This window comes from Furipterus horrens, unplaced genomic scaffold (genome assembly GCF_987537825.1).
Source record: "Furipterus horrens unplaced genomic scaffold, mFurHor1.1.pri manual_scaffold_12, whole genome shotgun sequence".
Lineage (NCBI taxonomy): Eukaryota > Metazoa > Chordata > Mammalia > Chiroptera > Furipteridae > Furipterus > Furipterus horrens.
In genome coordinates this window covers 69942810-69948809 of record NW_028327182.1, presented here as the reverse complement: position 1 = coordinate 69948809, position 6000 = coordinate 69942810, and positions in this window count along the sequence as shown.

Below are 6000 nucleotides of genomic sequence, written 5' to 3'. Positions count from 1 at the left end.
AAAAAATGAAAAATAATAAAATAAAATTGAAGGAGAAATAAGGAGCTTCCCAGAGAAGAAAAAACTAAAAGAGTTTGTTAACACCAAACAAGTACTACAACAAATGTTAAAGAGCTTGCTTTTAGAAGAAGAAAAGAGAAAGAAAAAAAAAAAAACAACAACAACAACAGAGGAAAATAGTCTAAAAATAAAATGACATTAAATATGTAACTATCAATAATCACCTTAAAAGCAAATGACTTAAATGCTCTAACTAAAAAACATAGGGTAGCTGAATGGATAAGAAAACAAGACCCATATATAGACTGCATCCAGGAGACATATCTCAGGTTGAAAAATACACACAGAATAAAAGTAAAGGGATGGAAAAAGATATTTCATGTAAATGGATAGGGGGGAAAAAGCTGGAGTAGCAGTACTTATATCTGACAAAATAGACTTTAAAACCAAGGCTATAGTAAGAGACAAAGAAGGACACTACATAATGATAAAGGAAACAAACCAACAAGAGGATATAACCCTAGTAAACATTTATGCACCCAACATAGGAGCACCTGCAAATGTAAAGCAAATCTTGATGGACATAACGGGAGAGATTGGCAGAAGTACAGTCAGAGGTGAGGATTTTAACACCCCTTTGACTTCAATGGATAGAACTTCCAGAGAGAAAATCAAAAAGAAGATGGTGGCCTTAAACAACACACTACATCAAATGGATTTAATTGATATCTTCGGAGCATTTCACCCCAAAGCAGCAAAATACACATACTTTTCAAATGCACATGGAACTTTTTCTAGGATAGACCACATATTAGGACACAAACAAGCACAATAAATTTAAGAAGACTGAACTCAAATCAATCATCTTGTCTGACCACAATGCTATGAAACTAGAAATCAATCACAAAGAGAACACTTAAGACATAGAAGCTAATATGTTCTTAAACAATGAATGGGTCAACAATGAGATCCAAGAAGGAATCAAAAGATACCTTGAAACAGATGAAAATGAGGACAAAACAATTCAAAATCTGTGGGATGCAGGGAAAACAATCCTAAAAGGGAAATTCAATAAACAAAAAAATAGCTCAAATAAACAATCTAACTTTACACATAAAGCAACTTGAAAAAGAACAACCAACAAAGTCCAAAGTGAGTAAAAGGAAGGAAGTAATAAAGATCAGAGCAGAAATAAATAAAATAAAGTCTACAAAAGCAATACAAAATATTGATGACTCCAAGACTTGATCCTTTGAAAAGATAAACAAGATTGACAAACCTTTATCCAGACTCATCAAGAAAAAAAGAGAACCCAAGTAAATAAAACCAGAAATGAAAGAGGAGAAATAACAACTGACAGCAAAGAAATACAAAGGATTGTTAAGAAAATATTATGAAAAACTATATGCCAACCAACAGGACAACCTGGGTGAAATGGAAAAATTCCTAGAAACATACAACCTTCCAAAACTAAATCAGAAAAAAAAAAAATCAGAGAATCTGAATAGACAGATTACACCTAGTGAAACTGAAGTACTAATAAAAAAAACTCCCAACAAACAAAAGCCCTGGACCAGATGGCTTCACAGGGAAATTATACCAAACATTCCAATAAGAACAAATACATCTCATTCTCAAAGTTTTTTTTTTTTTTTAAATCAAAGGAGGAAAAACTCCCATACTCATTTTACAAGGCCAGCATTACCCTAATTCCAAAGCCAAATGAAGACACTACAAAGAAAAAAAATTATAGGCCAATGTCCCTGATGAAAATAGGTGCTAAAATCCTCAACAAAAATTAGCAAACCAAATACAGTAGTGCATCAAAAAGATCATACATTATGATCGAGTGGGATTTATTCCAGGAATGCAAGGTTGGTACATTTGCAAATCAATAAATGTGATTCACCATATAAACAAAATAAAGGATAAAAAACACATGATCATATCAATAGATGCAGAAAAAGCATTTAATAAAATCCAGCATCCATTTATGATAAAAACTCTCAGCAAAGTGGGAATAGAGAGATTATACCTAAACATATTAAAGGCCATAGATGACAAACCCACTGCCAGCATCATTTTCAATGGGCAAAAATCTACAAGCATTCCCCTTAAGATCGGGAACAAAACAGGGATGCCCACTTTCACTTGTCTTATTCAACATAGTACTGGAAGTCTAGTCACAGCAATCAGACAAGAAGAAGAAATAAAACACATCTGAATTGGAAAGGAAGAAGTAAAACGGCCTTTATCTGCAGATGACATGATACTGTACATAGAGGGCCCCAAAGATTCCACCAAGAAACTACTAGAACCAATAAATGAATTCAGCAAAGTAGCAGGATACAAAATTAATATCCAGAAATAAGTTGCATTTTTATACGCCAATAATGAACTAACAGAAAGAGAACTTAAGAAAACAATCCTATTCACAATTGCTTCAAAAAGAAAAAAATACCTGCCCTGGCTGGTGTGGCTCAGTGGATTGAGTGCTGGCCTGCAAACCAAGGGGTCACCAATTCAATTCCCAGTCAAGGCACATGCCTAGGTTATGGGCCAGGTCCCCAGTTGGGGATGTATGAGAGGGAATGACACATTGATGTTTCTTTCCTCTCTTTCTCCCTCCCTTCCCCTCTCTCTAAAAATAAATAAATAAAATCTTTTTTTTTTTAAGGAAAATACCTAAGAATAAACCTAACAAAGGAAGTAAAAGACCTATACTCAGATAATTCTAAGATACCGAAGAAACTGAAGAAGATACAAGTAAGTGAAAGCACATACAGTAGTCCCTCTCTATATTGCGGTTCACTTACCACAGCCTCACTGTATCACGGGGTTTTTTTAAATATTATATTTAATTATTTATCCCAGATTTTTCACTATGTCGTGGGATTTTGCGGTACTATATACATATGTTGTTAAAGTTACATAGGTTTAAGAATGTAGAATATATTTAAGAACATAAGTAGTGTTTATAAAAGTGGGGAAAAGGTTAATAAGGGACTGGGAACAATTTATAAGTGTGTGGGAAGGGTTTATAAAGCCTTAAAATATATATAAATACTAAAATAAATTAAGGTTCCTACTTTGCGGATTTTCACCTATCTCAGGGGGGTCTAGAATGTAATACCCATGATAAGTGAGGAAATACTGCACTGTGTTCATTAATAGGAAGACTTAACATCAATAAAATGTCCATACTACCCAAAGCAATCTATAGAGTCAATGCAATTCCTATCCAATGACATATTTCACAGAACTAGAACAAATATTTCAAAAATTTGTCGGTCGGTCGGCAGCCGTCCGTCTCGAGAGACGATGGTGTAGCTTCTTAAGGGTCTATCTGCACCGCCGAGAATGGTTATGCAGTCCGACTCGGGAGTGACACGGTATCTGTCTCCTCCCGTGTTGAATCGACATCTTGCGATGATGCTGGAGTGTCCTCTCCAGTGAAGCTGAAGCTACAGAGCCTGGGCAGGGTGATATGGAGGGTCTGCTGTTGCCCATGCAGCAGACCCCCCCTCTCTTTGCAGCTGAAGGGTCCAAGGGAAAGACGGAGTCAACACAGCTTGGTTTCAGGTGCGCCGCAGGAGTTGCCGGTGTTGACTACAACGTCAAACCGCCTTAGGGACTCCGGCTCCGGATTTTCTGTCGGGGTTTACTCCCTTAGCCTTTCCCCAGAAGAGGTATGCCGCAACGCAGCGGAGGTTTTTTGGAGTCAGAGTTTTCCTTCTCTGATGTGCCCTGACTGGAAGATCAAACCAGCGACACTTAGCTCGCAGGCCGACGCTCAATCCACTGAGCCAAACCAGCCAGGGTTTTCAAAAATTTGTACAGAACAACAAAAGGCCCTACATAGTAACAACAATCCTGAAAAAGAAGAATAAAATTGGAGAAATCACGCTACCTAATATCAAACTATACTATAAGGCCATAATAATCAAAACAGCATGGTACTGTCATAAAAACAGACACAGAGATCAATGGAGTAGAATACAGAGCCCAGAAATAACCCCGCGCCTTTATAGTCAATTAATATTTGGCAGAGGAAGGAAAAATTGGAAAAATACATGCATATAAATTAGACCACCTTCTTACACCACACACAAGAGTAAATTCAAAATGGATCAAAAACTTAAATGTTAGACACAAAACCATAAAAATTCTAGAAGAATACATAGGCAGCAAAATCTTGGATATTGCTCATAGCAATATTTTATCAGATATATCTCCCCAGGCAAGGAAAACAAAAGAAAAAATAAACAAATGGGACTACATAAAACTAAAAAGTTTTTGCACAGCAAAGGAAAATATCAACAACAACAACAACAAAAGACAACTCACAGAATGCGAGAACATATTTGCTGATACATCTGGTAAGGGGTTACTATCCAAAATTTATAAAGAACTTACAAAACTCAACACCAAACAAAGAAACAAACAAACAAACCCAATTTAAAAAATGGGCAAAGGACCCAAAAGACACTTCTCTGAAGAGGACATACAGATGGCCAAGAGACATATGAAAAGATGCTCAGTGTCACTATCATCAGAGAAATACAAATTAAAACCACAATGTGATATCATCTCAAACCTGTCAGAATAGCTATCATCAATAAATCAACAAACAGCAAATGCTGGTGAGGATATGGAGAACGGAAAGGGGACCCTTTTGCACTGTTGGTGGGAATGCAGACTGGTGCAGCCACTGTGGAAAGCAGCATGAAGATACCTCAAAAAGTTTAAAATGGATCTGCCTCTTGAACCCAACAATTCCACTTCTGGGAATATATTTGAAGGAATGCAAAACACTAATTCAAAAGAACATAAGCACCCCTATGTTCATTGCAGGGTCATTTACAATCACCAAGATATGGAAGCAGCCCAAGTATCCATCAGTAGATAATGGATAAAATAACTGAGACATTTACATAATGGAATACTACTCGGCCATAAAAAAGAAGAAATTTTACCCTTTGCGACAGTATGGATGGACCTGGAGAACATTATGCTAAGTGAAATAACGCATCAGAGTAAGACAAATACCGTATGATTTTACTCATATGTGAAATCTAATGAACAAACTGCACTAACAAGGAAAGTAGAGACAGACTCATAGATAGACAGCAGGATAACAGCTAAGGGTGGGGAGAAGTTAAGGGGTAGAGGAATTGAGCAAAAAGAAAAAAGGACTCATGGACACAAACAACAGTGTGGTGATTGCTGGGGACGGGGACAGGGGGAGGAATAAGGAGACTAAATGGTAACAGAAAAAATACACAATAAAAATTTTTTTAAAGGATTGAGAGAACTGGGGCTGATTCTGTGACCCTGATGAATATTGCTCAACTCAGAAACCAGAGGGTTATAGGGAATAACAATTAGTTTTAATTAAAAGTTTTCAAAAAAAAAAAAAAGGAAAAACCAAGAGCAGCTGTATTGATAAAGAGAAATGCTTAGAGACCCTACATTCTAAAATAAAGTGTGAGGGGTACCCTGAAGCAAGGGCTCTGCCAATCCCCCCTCATCATTCACCTTCAGACTAAACAAGAGAAGGCTGAAAATTTGGCTGAGGGCTGGAGAGTAGAGAGAGAGCCTTATTTGGAAGGGGTACTGAGGCTCTTTCTCTTCCCACCCTAGAGAGGAAGGCACGTGTTCCACCCAAGCAAGAGAGGAGAGCTGGGAGACACGTTCAGGGCTTTCCTCACTCCCTGGCTTGGTGGGGCATAGTGACAGGTTCCCCCGCAGCCTGTGGCCACCTGTGGCTGCCTTGGGAACAGCTGGTACCCTCAGTGTGGTGGGTCAGGGAGCATTTATGTTTCCCTGGGGCTGTGGAAAGCCCTGTATCCAGACTTGGGTACCCCTGAAGGGTCACCTCTGAAGTGGACCTCTGGAAAGATGAGGTGACACCAATAGCAGGTCTGTGTTTTGGGGAGCAATCCCCTGGTGCTCATGGGACAGTTGCTGGAAGCCCCCTGCACAATGGGGAACTATAGG